This window comes from Misgurnus anguillicaudatus, chromosome 12, assembly GCF_027580225.2.
Source record: "Misgurnus anguillicaudatus chromosome 12, ASM2758022v2, whole genome shotgun sequence".
Taxonomy (NCBI): Eukaryota; Metazoa; Chordata; class Actinopteri; order Cypriniformes; family Cobitidae; genus Misgurnus; species Misgurnus anguillicaudatus.
Window position 1 is genome coordinate 37,369,336 of NC_073348.2, and position 19,310 is coordinate 37,388,645.

Below are 19,310 nucleotides of genomic sequence, written 5' to 3' on the forward strand. Positions count from 1 at the left end.
TCCTTTTTCCCGTCTTTGTCCTCCCCGTGCAAGACAAGAGGCCCGCGCTTTTATTTCCAAAGACGGCCTTTATACGTCCAGCTGTACCTTGCGTAGATCATGCCAGGAGTCACGCTGTTGGATGCCAGACAGAGAGAGATAGTTTTGGCCCGTACCCTGGCAACTGGCCCTGGAGACAGCGGGTCGACCGCTGCAGGCTCCCTTCCCACGTTGGACGCGTCTGGGATGAATAAGGGTTGGGTGAAATAAGGGAGCCCCTGATGTTTGAAATAAATCTGACAGGCATTTCTAGAGAAGTCCCAGTGTAGTTTTCATCTGTCTGCACTGTCGGGTCGTTTTGTTATATAGTATGACGGCCACGCCGTGTAGTAGCGTGATTGCTGATGTCATAATTTACAATCACGCATTGTGTTGGATGAGAAACGCTCAGCCTGTTGTATTAAACGGCGCCCCCTGAGCACCAAAAGGCCTTTGGGGTTTTCACAGCTGGAGGGACAGGAGTAAAGGAACGCGGGGTTTTCTAAAGACCTGGGATTTCTTTTCATTAAGCATTTAGATCTTTTACTAATGCTCTTGCACAAAATCTACTAATAATGTTTTTATCTGCACACATATGTGCATGAGCTTTTAAAGAAAAGGAAAAGACGGTGTATGAAAAAACGAATTTCTAAAACTGGGTTCCCACGGGTCCTTGAAAGTTTGTGAATCTGGGGGGAAAAATTCATGGCCCTGTGAAGTTTTTGAAAATACATACATAGATACAGGTCATTGAAAGTGCTTGAATCTATTTTATGCAAAAAATCCATATAATTCCCTGTGTAGTGTAGGATAATATCATAAAAATTCTAGACTTTTAAGCACACGTGTTAAACTGTTCGCTTTAAATGCTTATATCTTCTGTATGTGAATGTTGATTCATACCAAAATGCTTTTTTTGCATAGTTGTGTTTGACACATGAAAACGTCTCGGGTTATGTATGTAACTGTTGTTCCCTAAAGGGAACGAGACGCTGCATCTCCCTTGCCATACTTCCTGCGTCCCTGTAACGCCGTCTTTGGCAATATTTCAGATAGCGATATACTTCCTGGCTCCCGCGTCACCCTAGCCGTTTCTCAATACCAAGTACGCCAAACTCGGACTTGTGTCCTTCGTAGTTCGAACTTGCAAGTTCAGACTCAGAAGAACGAACTCCTGACGCGAAATGCATTCTGGGAAACTTCGCTGTCATAAGTCCACACACGTCTCCTCTGATGCATCCTCGATAAAATGAGCGGATCAAGAACACATCCGGGGATTTTATGTGAACTTGGGCTTGATGCAAACTTTGAATTGGAACAGTACTTGGGCCGCGACTGAGGACGTTTCACAAGTCCACAAGAACGCAAGTACAGACAAGAACGCATATTGAGAAACGGCTCCTGTCTTTATCGTTAAGCCTCACCATTGGTTGAATTTAATATACACATTCAGACGCACTTACCCCTGGAAGCGTGCCCAAAATGTCACTGCAGTGACGCAGCGCGAGTTCCCTCGAAAGGGAACTGTAACAATGTATCTTAAAAGGTAACACGATATAACCTTGCTCTCACTTTAAAAAAATGTGTCCCCACATTTAGTCCTTGAATTTGAGGGTATTGGACCTGGAAAGTCCTTGAAAGGTCCTTGAATTTGAAGTTAACTAACGTGTGGGAACCCTGAGTTATTAAAAAATTAATTCAATTATAGAGTTTGAATAGCAAAACAAACACCAGTTTTTAAAAAAGAGCATATGTACAATGTTTTGTTAGAAACTAGCCAAGCATGAACAATAACACCATGGGTTTTTATACTCAATAAACATTGCCATAACCTCCAAGGTAAGCTAATATGACCTAGTGCTGTAAATTATTGGAATATACATACAAATGTTCAAATAGCTTAATGAGTAAAGCATTTTACTGAAAGGTTATGGGTTCAATTCCCAAGAAACATGTACAGTACTGTATAAAAGTCTTCGGCCACCATGCCTCAATTAGATTTGGTGTGTTTGCAATGTTTTAGTGATCATATATAGTTGTTTCTCAGTCTCTTTAGTTACTTAATTCTGCTCAAAAATGGTTAAGATGTGTTTAGTGCCAAGAGAGCTCACACTAAACACCGACGATGCCTTAAGAAGACATTTAGTCCTGAAAATTTAATTTTGTATTTTCTGTTTGTGTCTTAATAAAATAGATTGAAAAATAAATATGGATGGACATTAAACTTCTACAACAACAACTCTGGTGGTGGTGGCCTAAGACTTTTGCACAGTACTGTATGTTTACAGATATGTAGCTTGAATGCACTTTAAGTCACTTTGGATAAAAGCGTCTGCCATATGCATAAATGTAAAATTGAATAGAAATTCAATCCAACACTTAATACTTTGGCACAACTTTGCAGCCCATGACTTATTTTAATGTTTGGTTGTAAGGACATTTAGTTTACTTTAAAATGCTTAAGTGTACTGTTAGGTTGAGAAGCACTGGTTTAGGTTTAAAACAAAGAGGCTGGACACTGATTACTGGGTGCCAGTCAGGATTGACTCGGCTTTCAGGCTTAACAATTAGGTTTGTAGAGCTGCTGTGAAGGTCTTTTGTGAAGCAGCACTCTCAGTGAATGTCAGAACCCAACCTCCGGATCCAGAGCTGTTACCACCCGCGGAGAGGTCCGCACACAAACCCCTATATCATTTTCTGACCCCTATATCAAAGTTTCTGAAGAAAAATGTGTACATCACATCACAAAATTGTCAAATGGTAAACGTTTAGGAGGATCTCTTTAAAGAAATGCAATATAAAATGGCTAACTATATTTTCAGTGGTGTATAAAGACACCACTATCATTTCATGTGGCATGGTATGAGTAGTCGATCTGGGCTGCAGTGTGTTTGAATTGTTGAATGCATAGAAAGAAGCTGCATCCCACTTTATTGCAGTCTTGTGGCAAAATGTGCATGTGTCTGTTAAGTCCACGAGACCATAGGGTGTCCAATTGGTCATTTTAGGTTTGAAAAGGGTGCTCATGGGTGCCCCCTTTACGGTCGATGCGCCCTTGATGCAGACTTTTCCTGAGCCAGCAGATTTCTTCCCTAAATTCAAAGGGGCGTTATGTCACTAAAGTGCAGACTTGTAGAAGTGTTTAGGGGGCCATTTGGGACAGGGCCTTGGATGCATTGGCTGCTTAATCGTGGGTTAATGGTGACGCCATATTGGAAGGGGCAAAACTGACTGAGAAGTGTGTTTTTCATTTACATTTTTTAACAGATGCTACTTACTGTTGGAAACACTATGATTGTTTAATTCAGAAACACAGCTCCTTCATTCACTTCAATGTGGTTATAGGTAAGTTTTGCCCCTCCCCAATATTGTTGCATCGTTACTAGTTTTCAATGCGCCTTATAATGTATGGTTAGAGTTTACACAAGGATTCGGAAAATTGTTAGAACAGGTCTTCACTCAGTAAAACATGAATGGGATATTTTACAATACAGAGACTTCTGGATGAAGTGGATATTTACCTGCACGTATCCTGTAGATTGACGTCAATAAAAAAGTAGCATAGCAAGGTGCCTTGATTAAAAGTATTTCCCAAATGTATTCTTGTTAAATTACCATAGTCTTGTTGCATTACAAAGTATGCGTTTTTCTAACATTCGTAACTTTTTTCCCCTCTCCACACACTTTATCAACATCTGGCTTGGATTTACTGTAGAAAGTTTGGTTTTGTATGTGCTTTAATTGTATTGCTGTAGGTTTATTACGTGTTCTCAGGTTCATCAAGGCTGAAAAAGAAACAATGCAAAGCCAATACAGAATTGTTTTAATGGAGGTTGCATTGGTTTAAATGGAAGCTGTGGGGTTGGGTTGTATTGGTAGGATCTAGTAGATCGGAACCAAAAACACCATTAACCCTTAAACGCTCCTCATTTTCTGTTTACACTTCTGGCCCTTGGGGTCTATATGACCCCAAAATTGAAAGCATAATTGTAAGAAAAAGATAAATTTTTATTATACAAATAATATATCAATATATCATCTATACAATAACGCTGTGTTTTGAGAGATTTGAAGTACTTTTGTACCGGTTTACCACTAAAATCCTCAACTACACCATTGGCTTGCCTGAAAAATATCATTTTTTTTATGAAAATTCACATAAATTATGATCTAAATTTGATTTAAATTGATATTTAGATATTGATATAGGTGTGAGGTGTTGAATTCAGGAATCGTTTTTTAGAAAAAAACATAAAAGAATTCCAGTGTAGGAATTGAAACATTTAGACCGTCAGATTCCCATAGAGACCCATTCATTTTCCTGGATATGGACAATTGGTCAAATCATTACTTTTGTGATACATTTTGTAAATTTATGTTTATGTAAACATTAGAAAGGATATTAAAAATAAATCGTATGTCAAAAGGTAATTTTTTATAGTTTTTGAGGCATTTTGTCTGTTTTTACAAAATGTCATAGAAATTTGACTAAGTGTGTGTGTGTGCGTGCGTGTGAGAGAGAGAGAGCCAGCATGTGTGCTTGAGAGAATGTGTGTGAGAGGCAGAGGGAGAGAGCATGTGTGTGTGTCTGTGTGTGTGTGTGAGAGAGAGAGAGTGTACATGTGCGTGCATTAGGTTACACCCCTTTATATCTTTTTTCTACATTTGTTACTGATTTTATTTGCCAAATTTTATAAAAATGCTCTCTGTGGTAGTCATGCATGCGTGTGTTTGTGTGCGTGCATGTGTTTGTGTGTGCATGCGTTTGTGTGTGTGTGTGTGTGTGTGTGTGTGTGTGTGTGTGTGTGTGTGTGTTTGCGCGCGTGTGTGTTTGTAAGAGAGAGTGTGCATGAGAAGGAGAGAGAAAGAGTGTGTGTGTGTGTGCGTGCGTGAGCGTGTTTGTGAGTGTTCAGGTGTGTGCATTAGGTCACACCCCTTTATGTGTTATTTTCTGCATTTGTGACTGATTTTATTTGCCAAATTCCACACAAATGCTCTCTGTGGCAGTCATACCTGTGTGTGTTTGTGTGTGTATTTGTGTGCGTTTGTGTGAGCATGTGTTTTTTGCATTGCATTTGTGCACAAGTACCAGGCCTTCATTTCTGTGTCAACATTTTCAGATTTATGCTGGATTTATTGATATTTATTTTTGGACAAATGGAAAAAAATAATTTTTTTGCATTTCCCATTCACTTTCAATTGGGGTCATATTGACCCCAAGGGACAGATTAATAAAAAAAAATTACATACCTTTAGAACAACCGAATCAAGCCCAGTTTTTTTGTGTATGTAAAGATAGATTATTTAGGAAAAGTCACAAAGTTGTACATCTCTGAGATGAAGGGAACCTTTTTTGTTAACCAATGAAATGTCGTATGGGGTCATACAGACCCCAAGGACCGATTGAGGGTTAAATCCTACTGTAATAGGAATTTGTAATTGTTTTAATGGTGATCAACTGATTTTCATAATATTTGTAATTGGAATTTGCATTGCATTTTTAAGCAGTAATAGTATGAAGCTCTTGCTTGATGAGCCAATCTTACGGTTGTTATGTTGGGTTTAGGTCAGCAGGTGACCAGTGGCCTCTTTTAAACAGTATGAGATCCAATTGTTGCTTTGGGGATTGTAAACTATGTCAAGATAATATATTTGGATTTCCCTCATGTACGCTAAATGTTATATGTTTAACAGACATCATTTACCATGTGCCTTATTTAAGCTTATTTACTTCACTTAAGTGGTAATGTGCGACCTTGCACAGCAATTTTACCATTGTTTCACTACTAGTTACTGTATATAAAGTTACATACTGTTATTGTACAGTACTGCAGTAACTTTGTTGTGAATTTCATTATTTAATGTTTAATATTAATGCAGCTGATCGTGGTATATAGGGAGAAAACTGTGAATCTTTTTTAGGAATACTTTAATTTAGCATGGGATCAATATTCCAATTCAATGGCATATATATTACACACAACACTAATCAAAAATGTTTCGTGTACCGTATGCATGGTATTCTAGGATTCCTATGTAAATACCATGGTATTATCATTGGTTACCATTATAGTACCATGGCACTTTTTGTAAGAAAATTGATGCTGTACTTGTAAAGGGCAGTCTTGCTCCGCGTTTCGTGAATTTCACAACATTTGAATTTTGTTCATTCTTTGTCTCTTTGGTGAGATGAAATAATGTAAAGGTGGCAAAAGATCTGCCCCCACAGGTCAAGCATGTCTGCTTAACCTGTCATCTGAGAAAGGCCAACTCACAAAGAGCTACAGGAAAATGATCTTGTCATTACCATGGTAACAGGCGGCTGGATACCAATCAGACTTGAGAGGGGGAGGAAGTATTCAAAGTGCTACATAAATCTAAAATTGCTGCGCAATTTTCTCTGGCAATTATCCCAAAAGAGAGAGAGAGAAGCAACACCCCATCCACATTCAGAGCAAATGACACAACGCCACTAGAATGTTATAATCAACGACGATAGCGTCATATACATTTTTTTCTATGATAAAATATTTTTTAAACATGAAATGTATTTGCATTCAAATAATTATGGATGAATTACAGATTGATCAAACTGTAATCGTTATATTTTGGCCATTATACAGTATCAAAGCAGTTTTGTGTGTCATTGACAAATTCAGTTTTTGTTTCTAAAGAAATCGTAACTATATAGTGTAGAGTGAAAAGTTGGATCAACTTACGAAATTACTTCAATTGGTAAAACCAAAACAATTCCGTTTTTTTTCAACTTAAAGAGCACCAGTTTTCTGATTCATGTTTTTACATTTCCTTTGTGTATTAGTGCATGTTAACGATATCCAAAAAGTACAAACCACAAAGTAAACGATGATGCGAGTTATCGTCTCCATCATAAATCTCTTTTCTTGGACTACAACAAACACACGGATTGCAGGCAACAGTTTACTTTTTGGGATTGGTGATGTAGACTAGACCGAAATTATCGTAATTCCTTCCGCTTTGGACTCACGGTCTTAACTCCTGTTAGCATTGCATTGTGAGCGAATCTTTCAAACATGGTAAGGAGCGTCACATTTCCAGCTGACGTCAAAGGTATTCAGGCCAGTCACAACGTACAGATTAGCTGGCCAATCAGGGACAGTTTTGTACAAAATCTGTGCGTTTCAGGAAGAGGGTGAAATCTAGAGCTACCAAAATGCACCTTAACCATGCGAAAAAATTGTATTATACCAAATACACAAAATAACATTGCTCTTTAGTAATGAAATAGGTGCTCTTTAAATTTTTCACTTAAAGTATTTTTTTACTTATTTTTTAGGTGTTACCAATTAATGTAATTTAAAGTTGATCCAGCTTTTCACTTTTTGCAGTGAATATGTGTAAAGTATTTCACTAATCTAAAATATCCAGTAACATTTTCAGATGAATTTCATGTCTATGTATTTATGTTAATGCTAAAATAGGAATTTGCTAATTTTATTGTTGACAAAGTCTTGAATTTACAGCTGATTGGTCTGTTGTTAGGTGAGGTAAAGATCAAATGAAAATTATCCAATTTGTCAGAGAAAACAGCATACATGATGACTAGTCACGAGACTTGTAAGAACTAGTGATCGTCATAAGTACTATTCAGATGGGATTAGTTTTATATAGGGAGGTGGGGTAAAGCACTTTTTATTAGAGCTCAGTGATTTTAGTCCCGTCGAATCGGTAATCATTACGGACAATGCCAGTAAAGATTACGGCGACTTTTACTTTCTGTTTAAAGGTCCGGATAAGGTACTGTAATACTAATCCTGTGCGAATAGTCCAGCTGTAAATATAAACGTAAGTTTTGGTGTTTCCTGTAATTTAGCAAGTTTTTTTGAATATAGACGGTTTCAGCAGTAACAACATAAACAAGCGGCTGTCGCGGTTCACAGTAACTTCCGGTAAACTCCGCTAATAATAAATAACAACAAAGTACTTTAAACATAGTTTATTTATATAACAAGCAAAACAACAACACATAGATTACATAGGAAACCAAAACATTTGTTATTTTTGACGAGGCATTTGTTCAAGAGATCAGTTTAGCAACTAGTTAGACCATTAAAAAAACGAAACCGGAAGAAAGGTTCGGATCCAGACATGTATCACATGCGTCCGATGAAACTGTCTATAGAAGCGCTTGCGGTACATTCACAGCATTAACGCTTCTCATTCACTTTTAATGGGTGATGTCATGCGTTGCCAAACTAAATTGTGGATCCGTCAACTTCACGTCACTGCCGTTGCTCGCGGCAGAAGTTGAACATTTCTTAACTTTTCAAGCGCCAACACATGCGTCAGCCAATCAGATCGCCTTATGCAAATAACCTACTGCATAGCCAGCCAATTACGTTTATGAAAGACCGGAGCATGTGTTGTGGCCACTGTGATTAGCTGTTGGCCACGCTTCAGACAAGCCTTCGGTCAAGCGTTAATGCTTTCGCCCCACGTGAATGTATCGTTAAAAAGCATTCACTAGCGTACTAGGCAGTGGAACAAGTCCAATTTCAAGTTTTTCTCGTTGGCGCCATGCTGTGTGTTTGCATATCATGTGATAACAGGAAGCAACATGTGCACGTGACGACGAGGGAGGTGACACGTTGCGTAATCAAGTTACCTCTCGCACTTCTTAATGTTTTACTGAGATTTCTAATCCCATGCGAATTAACCATCAATATTACAGACGTCCTTTGGTAAAATTACATAAATTTATCTACCCCCATAAAACTGATCACGTCCGAATAGGGCTTTACTTACTAAAGCTGGTGTGCGTTTATACTTAAACACAGCGTATCATTCACTATATTCGCTCGAAATACAAATGGTTTTCTTTCACAAATGTAATTTTCATTTTTACTGTGAACAATTTTTTTGTCAAGTTTAGACCAAGGGTCAAGTTTTTGGCTGGTTGGCTTCATCTCTCCCCAGCATGGTTGATGTCCAACTATACCACCCTAATACTGACCTCCACCTTCTGGTATCAATGAATGACTCGCAGATGAGACCCAAGAGAGACATAATCCACTGAACATCATAAAGGGTCATTGCCTATCATTGAGAGGTCAAGAAATGTTGACCTGAATGCAAGCAATGGTTGACCCATCATTAACTAGCATGATGTGGCTCTACATCTCCCAAAGGACCGAGATACATTAGTTTACAGCATTCATATGAATATTCTGTCAAAAATTACATGTCAGATATTATAGGTGCATAACATTTTAAATGTAGATGTGGATTTTTTAATCTATACAATGAAAGCGACATGGTATTGTGTTGAGTAAATAATTATTTTAATTTTCATTCGCGTAACACATTGTAAGGACATTTTAAATTGTGATCCATGAATGCAAGTCGAAGACAATAGAAACGGTTAGAAATGATCAGACAATATGCGCTACATGTAATTGTCGATTTGTGTCCCATAATGGATGGAGTTGCTCTTCACGCAGCGTCGGAGCAGACAGGCCGCCGGTGTCGTGGAAAGGGAGGCGGGGTGGTGCGGACAACAAACTCGCTGAAAGTTCTCAAGGAATCATTTCTATTTCACACTCCACTTGGCCGCTGATTTGAGATCGTGTGTTAGCATAACAAAGCCGCAGAGCCTGTGAACTTGAGGGACCTTTCGACCTCGCCGCTCTGGTGGTGAATAGGCTTTGGCTCTGCCAATAGAAGCCCTCCCTTCCTCGCGTGTTCGTGGCTAAATTGTTAATCAGGGTAATTTAATATAGTTTTCAATATGCCTCGTCTCTCTTTGGAAGGCCATTCACGGCTTCCCCTCTCTGCCCCAAGCGAAAAACACCCCGTTCTTTCATGCGGGCCCAGACGGGCAGCTGCAGTCTGGCCTCTCTCTGGACTGAAGTGAGCCGGTATCATGCATTGCTGCGGTGAAGTGGGGAGTGAGTTGAGGTGGCGGTGAATGTGAAAAGCTTTCAGCCTTGTCTGACTCTAAGAATGATGGAGAGACTCTAGTGCGGTCTGAAGCCGTGGCGGGACAATGGTCTGTCTCAAACACGGCCTGCACACAGCCAGACGCTCCGTCGTACCCACGATCCATTGAGATGCAGCCGTCGATCCGGTCTCTGGATGACTGAGGTCTTACTTTAGTGGGAAAATATGACAGGTGGCTTAGTTTTGTTTGGTTGAATAACATCCACTTGTCTTTTGAACTGTATGGGAGTTTTAACATTACTTTCTTTGCTGACAAGTGGCATTACAGGATATTATATTACACATTTACAATTTTAAAGATATACACTCTTAAAAAAGGGTGCTACACAATGCCAAAAGAACCTTTGGGGAACCAAAAATGGTTCTTCTATGGCATCGCTATTTGCCTTATTCAGTCGCCGGCATGTTGATTACAAACCGAGGCTGTGCTTAAACCTGTTGTTTTGTACCGGGATGGTGGTCATTCAGCCATCAAAACATACTTAATTTTACAAATTTCCACAGGACAAAAAAACTCTGAAATCATGGATTAGAAAACACCACCATTTTTTCAATATTTTACTAACACAGGTCTTGAAATCCTTGAAAGTTTGTGAATCTGGGTGAAAAAATTCAAGGCGCTTCAAAGTTTTTGAAAAATACATGCATAGATACAGGTCATTGAATCTTTTTTATGCAAGAAGTTTTCTTGAAAACAAATCCATATTATTCTCTGTGAATTTTATATCTTAAAAATTCTAGACTTTTTAAGCACACGTGCTAAACTGTTTGCTTTAAATGCTTATATCTTCTGTATTTGAATGTTGATTCATATCAAAATGCTTTTTTGCATAGTTGTGTTTAACACATGAAAACGTCTCTGGTTAATTCAATTCAATTCAATTCAATTTTATTTATATAGCGCTTTTCACAAGTGTTAATTGTTGCAAAGCAGCTTTACATGAGAAGATGTAGAGGAGAACACAGAAAATCAATAGATAATATAAGAAGTAGAGAAAGCGGTTAAACCGTACAAGCGAGCGTATTAATAATGTAACGTATACAGTAAAGTGCTAAGTTAAGCCAAAGTTGGCTGACTCTCCCTGGGACTAAAAACCCTCTAGGAAAAAAACCCAATGGGAAAAAGTCCTAGAAGGACAAAAACCCTTGGGAGGAGTTAATATATATTTATATATATATATATATATAGAAACGGTAGGGATAGGAGGCGGGTAAGCGAATTAAACTGGTTTAGCCGGTGGTCGTTGGTCGGGCATCGGCTGGTCATCACGTTGAAGGACAGCCAGTGGATCAGTGATGCAATGATCTTCACAGCAACCGGAACTGGGTCTGTTTGTCTCAGGGTCCTCGTGGTCGAGGACGAGACAGGGAGAGAAAAACAGAATTCTATGAGCGTACGGGCCGTATGCATGCAATGCAAGTGTCAAACATTATAGTGGTTCAAGTCGGCTCGGTTCCAGACAGGCTAACTATTGCGGCAATAGTATATTACCCATATGAGGTATGTGAGTGCTTTGTTCTAGACAAACTAACTACTGCGGGAAAAGTACATTTACTTGACATTTTATGTGAATGCTTTGTTAAAGAAGAATGTCTTAAGTTTAGATTTAAATTGATCGACTGTGTCTGATACTCGAACATTATTTGGTAAATCATTCCAGAGCTTAGGGGCTAAGTAGGAAAAGGATCTACCACCTTTAGACACTTTTGATATTCTAGGGATAATTAAGAGACCAGAATTTTGTGAGCGCAGTTTACGTGATGGATTGTATTCTGATAGTAGTTCTTTAATATACGAGGGCGCTAGGCCATTTAAGGCTTTGTAGGTGATTAGTAATATTTTAAATTGTATGCGATATTTAACTGGTAGCCAGTGTAAAGATGCCAGAATTGGACTGATGTGGTCATACTTTTTAAATCGAGTAAGCACTCTTGCGGCGGCGTTTTGAACCAGCTGTAGCTTGTTTACCTGATTAACATGGCATCCCCCGAGTAACGAGTTACAATAGTCTATTCTAGAGGTCATAAAAGCATGTATAAGCTTTTCTGCGTCTGATGCAGACAGCATATGGCGTATTTTTGAGATATTTCTAATATGGAAGAATGCTGTGCGGCAGATGTTGGCGATATGACTATCAAAAGATAGATTGCTGTCGAACATTACGCCTAAATTCTTAACCGTGGAAGATGGCACCACAGTGCAGCCATCTATGGGCAACTTGTAATCTGACATATTATGTTTGTAGCGATTCGGTTCAATAATAAGTATCTCTGTCTTATTGGAGTTTAGCATAAGAAAGTTTTGTGCCATCCAGTCCCTAATATCACTAATGCAGTCTGTTAGCTTAGAAAACTGGTGGGTTTCGCTTGGATGCTACGAGATGTAAAGCTGGGTATCATCCGCATAGCAGTGAAAACTCATGTTATGTTTCCTGATAATGTCTCCTAGAGGTAACATATATAACGAGAATAGGATAGGGCCTAGAACTGATCCCTGAGGTATGCCGTATTTAACGGGGGAGTGATATGACTCTTCCTCATTTACATAAACAAAGTGATATCGATTGGTTAGATACAATCTGAACCAGGCTAACGCCTGACCACTGATGCCAACATAGTTTTCTAGTCTATTGAGTAAGATTGTGTGATCTATTGTGTCAAAGGCTGCACTAAGGTCTAGTAATATAAGGATTGAGATTTCACCACGATCGGATGTTAATAGGAGGTCGTTTGTAACTCTAAGCAGCGCTGTCTCTGTGCTATGGTGGGGCCTGAATCCTGATTGGAACTTTTCATATGTATTATTATTTTCTACGAATGTGCGTAGCTGGCTTGCCACTACTTTTTCTAATATTTTAGAAAGAAAAGGTATATTTGAGATTGGTCTAAAGTTATTAAGATCTCCCTGGTCAAGGTTTTGTTTTTTAATGAGCGGTCTTAATAAGCTGTTGGAACGTATCCTAATTCTAGAGATGAGTTAAAGATATTAAGTACCGTGTCTGACACTACATGAAATACCTCTTTTAGTAATTTTGTGGGAACGGGGTCTAGTATACAGGACGATGATTTGGATGACGTTACTAGTTTAGAGAGCTCTTCTATTGTAGTAGGATTAAATGACTCAAGATGTTCGTTTGGTAATCTAGTGGAAAATGTACTATTGGGTAGAGTGGTGGCTGCTTGCGTAGTTTCTATGTTTTCCCTAATAAACATAATTTTGTTAGTAAAGAAGTTCATGAAGTCATCACTATTGTGTTGGAGTTTACTATTGGTTTCTGTTTGTTCTTTGTTACGTATGCAACTGTTGTTCCCTGAGAAGGGAGAAGGGAACGAGACGTTGCGTCTCCCTTGCCATACTTCCTGCGTCCTTGTAACTCCATCTTTGGCAATATTTCAGATAGCGATATACTTCTTGGCTCCTGCATCACCCTGTTTTTGTTTGTAAGCCTCACCATTGGTTGAATTTGATATACAAATTCAGACGCACTTACCCCTGGAGGCGTCCCCAAAGTGTCACCGCAGTGACGCAGCGCAAGTTCCCTCGAAAGGGAACTGTAACAGTGTATCTTAAAAGATAACACAACGTAACCTTGCTCTCACTTGAAATGTGTCCCCACATTTAGTCCTTGAATTTGAGGGTATTGGACCTGGAAAGTCCTTGAAAGGTCCTTGAATTTGAAGTTAACTTAAGTGTGGGAACTCTGCATATTGTATGGCAGAAGAGCTCTTAGTTTGCATCAATTCGATCTCGGTGCGCAGTAACATCATTACTCCTGACTATTCCCCTTCTCTTGCTCAAACTTCCATCAATATTACTCCGCCCGAGGTCGATTCTGAGAATATAGTTCCCAGTATGTATAAGGCTCAAAGTTGGCTGTGTCTCATATGACGTTGTTATTTGTACACACTGTGACTATTCAAATCACAACATATAAATATAAAAAGTTGGTGTTATTTTGCCACTTAATGGAAGCAGTATGCTAGCTGGAGCCATTTACTTCCAGTCTTTGTGCTAAGCTAGGCTAGGCTAGCAGTGGGTGCGTCAGACAGAGTTACGGGACGCATGGAGATGAAAAGGGTATGTATGGACTCTGGGGGATACGGTGAATAAGCTTAAGTCCCAAAAAGTCAGCGTGTTCCTTTAAAATAAGAAGTGACAGATGACTTAATTTTGAGATAAGAGCAGCACAATGTGTACATAACATCTGTTTTGTTCATCATTATTTTTTAATGTTGTAAACATGTTTACTTTTCTTTAATACACTAATATAGTCTTATATAACTAAGTACATATCTCCAATTGTGGCTTTTGCCGCCAGCCACAGCACAAGCATTTGAAGGAGGGCTGAGAGCGGAAAAGCGCCCGACGTCATTCATGTCTTTCCACTGTCCAATGTTGGGTTAAAAGGGACAAACTCAGTCTGTTGGATTGAAATAACCCAAAAAATGGGTTAAAACAACCCAACAAATAATCCAACTTTTTTTTGGAGTGTATGCTTACTGTGCTTTAAAGAAAGACATGCAATGTGCACACTTCATAGCTAATATGTTGCCCAATTCTGTTGTCTGTTTTCAACAGTTGTACACTAATATCTAGAAGTGCATTGTTAACCTCTGTTGGTTATTTGGACATGCTTGTTTCAGGTTTATTAGGAGTAAATATGGGCTCCATACATAGAAAACAGACAACCTCATTATAACCATCATGGGATGACCTTATGGTTCTCCTAAACTTCAGTCCAAGCAGTAGAGCAAACTGTAAAATGTATTTCACTAGCGCCTCCTGTGAGGATCATGAAAAGCAGATTGTTGACATAAAGGTCAGAATCATATTGTATGTGCTGACTGTGTACTGGAGTACAAGAACCTCTCTCAACTCTATGGCACTAATATTTCCTAATAATTTTAATAAGGCATTTAGTTAGTGTTCAAAAACACAAACTGATAGAAAATGTTAACCTTGTGATGCGCTGTAAGTATTTTTTTTAAAAAGCATCTGCCAAATGCCTAAATGTAAAAGTACTCTCTTAAGTTTAAGCTGTTATTAAAACAGGACCTTATTCAAGAGTTTTCAGAAAGATTACGTTTAAAATGTCAAGTATACCTCATAATTATATTTTTAAAGAGTCAGAGAGCCGCTGATAGTCAAGAGGTACAGTAGTTGTTTTAATACAGTTACGTTCAATGTGGTTCTCTTTTTAAGAAAACGATTTCATTTGAAGGCTAATTTTAATCATGGATTTTAAAGTGCTGTAAAAGTTATAATTTAAGTCTTGTGTTTTAGTCCTGCTTTTAAGGACAACTACACTGTAAAACAACAACATATATTTTTATGTTACTTTAAATAAAAAAATTAACTAAAAGAGCACCTATTTTATTGCTAAAAACAACGTTATTTTGTGTATTTGATATAATATAATATAATACACATTATTTTCCACATACTGTAAATTTTTGTAGCTCCAGATTTCAATCTTTTCCTGAAATGCATGGATTTGAAAAGCTCTGTGTCCCTGATTGGCCAGCTAATCTGTACGTTGTGATTGGCCTGAATACCTTTGACGTCAGTCGGAAATGTGACGCTCCTTACCATGTTTGAAAGATTCGCTGACAATGCAATGCTGACAGAAGTTAATTTACAGGCTCCGAGTCTGAAGCGGGAAGAATTATGATAAGGAAGTTAACTGTTGCCTACAATCGTGTGTTTGTTGTAGTCCAATAACAGAGATTTACATTGGAGACGATAACTCGCGTCAACGTTTACTTTGGAGTTCGTACCTTTTGCATATCGTTAACATTTACTAATACACACTTACATACCAAAGAAAATGTAAAATCGTGAATCAGACCATAGGAGCTCTTTAAACAATTTCAACTTGTTTTTATAAGTTATGTCAACTTATCACAGGTCAAAACTTAAAATAGAAGGTTTAATGGACTTGTTTTAACTTCATGCTGCATTTTTTTATAGTGTAGTTCACTTTGAGAAAGTGAAGATAACATTAGCAGATAAACATTTCCAATTTTGTGAAATGAACCTGCATTACTATGAAAAAGGCACAAATACTCAATATGGCCGCTCTGGTGATGGAAGTCCCGCCTTCCAGTTAAAACAACCAATCAAAGATTTTCTGTGGGAGGGGTCTCATAAGGCATTTGCCAACCTGTGCGCATACGCAATAGCTGAAATGACCTTAAAAAAGGTGTTTTCTAGCACAGTTTGAGCTTCAGAAACGAACGTTATGGTACAGTAGAAGTCAGGTTGAATTGTTGGTCAGAAGTATGTTAATTATTGTGATTTTAGAGATATATGTCTGTGTCCATTCAAGTTGATAATATTTAAGAGGCGTTGCAAACATGGTCACCTAGTGGTGCGACTTCCCTAAAGGGACTGTCATATACAAATATTTGCCTCCTTCTTCCTTTAATTATCAATACCAAGCTGTGATGCAAACTAAAAGCTATTGGTTATTATTTTGGCTGATATTTTCCGCTTCTTGATTCAACAGAAAATACATAATCACTTTGCATAAGGTCTTTGAATGAGTAAAACCGGAATAACAGTAGCTTGAATTACCGTTTCATTCTGTTTAGTATCATGTGTACTGAAGTATAATGATGGCCATTGGTTAAGAATATCTCTATGAAATAGGTTTTGTTCATATAAGCCACTCATGCACACTGATATACCTTTATAAATTTTACATGTCTGGGCCATTGAGATCATGATGATAAGATTCACATGCACACATACACTATTTGTTTGTTTTTTTATAAACAATTTGCAATAGTGGAGACTGTATTGACATTTAATTATAGGGTGTTTATACTTTGGCCCCCATAATACACTCTTAGAAATAAAGGTACAAGAATGTACAAAAGTTGTCATTGAGGCGGTACCTTTCAAAAAGTACCTAAAACATTGGTACCTAATGGCGCTTTCCCATTGCATAGCACCCAACGGTTTGGGTCAGGTCGGGTCAGCTCACATCACTTTGGCTTGGTTAGCTTTTCCATCGAGTTTAGTACACTTCGGAGTAGGAGGGATTATACTTGTGTCGTTATATTTGCCTGCCTACTGCTGTGACATCATACAAGTGAGAGCGTTGTTGGAATACATCCCCATACATTCATTTAACGTTATTTCTCAGTCCGCCACAAAATTAGAATTGGTCTCACATGACAATTTCTGTACAAACCCTCAATCAAGTTGCATTTAAGCATATATGCGGACGTGCGCGTCGCGAATGTGCCGCCACAAACTTCAAGTCTGGAAAAAAAAGTAGTATGGTGTTCCTGATTCTCAACCTGTGGATGTTTTTCATCGCTAAAAAGGAGTTTGGGAATTTATAGCAGAGCACAGATGACAACATGTTTGTTTGAGACAGCGCAAGCTAGCATGAAGGTAAAGCTAATCTTTTACATTATAGCGATGACGCTGGTAATGACGATTCTCTCAGACCAATCAGTGATCTACAGCGTTTTCGCGTCACCTTTTGGTATCAGCTCGGATCTCTTGGAAACTCAACCGAGGTGGTACTAAAAAAAGTATCAGATACTACGTATTGCACCCAGTGGAAAAGCCCCCAAAAGTAAGCTGACCCAAACATAACCGTGGGGTAATATGCAATGAAAAAAAGTGCCATTAGAGATACATACTGCTTGGGCCCTATCTTGCACCCAGCGCAATTGACTTTGTCAGTGACGCATGTATCATTCGTATTTTGCACCGGCGCACAGTGGGTTTTTCCCTCCACAGACGCACGTCGGCAAACTAGGGAATGAACTTGCGCTCCCTGGGCGGTTCAGCGCAAAAACGGAGGCGTGTTGTGGCGCAAACCATCCCTGATGCTATTTTGCAGTTTCAAAAAACAATTGCGCTACTAACCAAAAAAAACTAGTCTAAAGTCAGTGGCGCGTTGTTCATTATGCTATTTTAAGGGCACATGCTTGACCATAATGTATAGCGTGCACAACGCGCAGACACTTTGCTTATCTAATCTACACAGATGCAACAGTTATTTTTGCAAATCATAAATTGTTACAATAAAAAATATTAACACATGAGATAAGGGAAATCATTGTGGTGAGCATTGTGGTGATAGTTTTTATTTATTGTGTGGCTGCGTTAAAAAATTCTCATGCAAATAACGATAAAAATATTTTCATAAGTTTGTTGATTGGCTGTATTACGTTTATTTTATGTAAATAATAATTAAAATGTTTTCATAAGAAACCTTAATGTATATGAACTTGATTTGTAAGTGTACTTTGGGGTTGGACCTTGCTTGCGTTTCTTTGGTCCGATTTCAAAGCCCCCAAACCCTTTCAGTGGTGAGGGTGGACGCAGCGATGTCCTCTGTTGGCGTCAGGTCATGTGTAGAGGCAGATCCACCTCCCGTTACACGCCGTGCCCGGGTTATGCTGGCAAGCTTGGGATTCCCCCGTCTCCTGACATCATTGTAGCACTTGGCGCAACGATGGGGATGCCAGCTGATGAGACAATTGTGGCTATTTCCTTTCACGCCGGTTTAACCGACGCTGATTTGGGCGGGTTTCTCCTATACCAATACAAAACAACTTCTCTGTCTTTGACTGCTCTTACAAGAACGTCGGTCTCCTCAGCTGTGAACCACTCCTGGCGTGCGCCTGGTAAATCCGTCATAATAATAGCAACCCGCCATGGAACTTGCGCCCTTGCGTTTAAAGGGAATGTTGGATAGCGTTCTGATTGGTTTATTTGACGTTACGCCCAAACCACACCTATGAATAATGAACCTACTTCAGACCAACCCCTTATTGATTTGCGCCCGGCGCAAGAGTTATTTCTCCCGCCGGGAAAATAGCAACAGCGCCCAAGATCCGCCCACAAACTCACTTGCGCTTTGCGCTTCGCACTTGCGTTTCACATCGTTAAAATAGGGCCCTTTCTGTTTTTAAAAGCTATCGTCCCAGTGACAACTTTTGTACTTTTGTTTCAGAGAATGTAATCATCACACTTTGACTTATATTCTGTACAAACTGTATATATTTTATTCTCTAACTTGAATCCCTAAACCTAACTCCTCACAAAAAATTGTTGCATTTTTTAATTTTTAGTTTGATTTATAAGCTGTTTTCTTCATGGGGTCCAAAAATTTCCCCACAGGGTCAAAAATAGTGATATATTCCTGTCTTTGTGGGGTAAATTGTGTTTACCAGGTACACACACACACACACACACAGAGAGAGAGAGAGAGAGATAACAGTAACCATGAAGACAAAATTATTTTAATCAAACATTAATGTTTATTTGAAGAGGAAAAACAACAAAA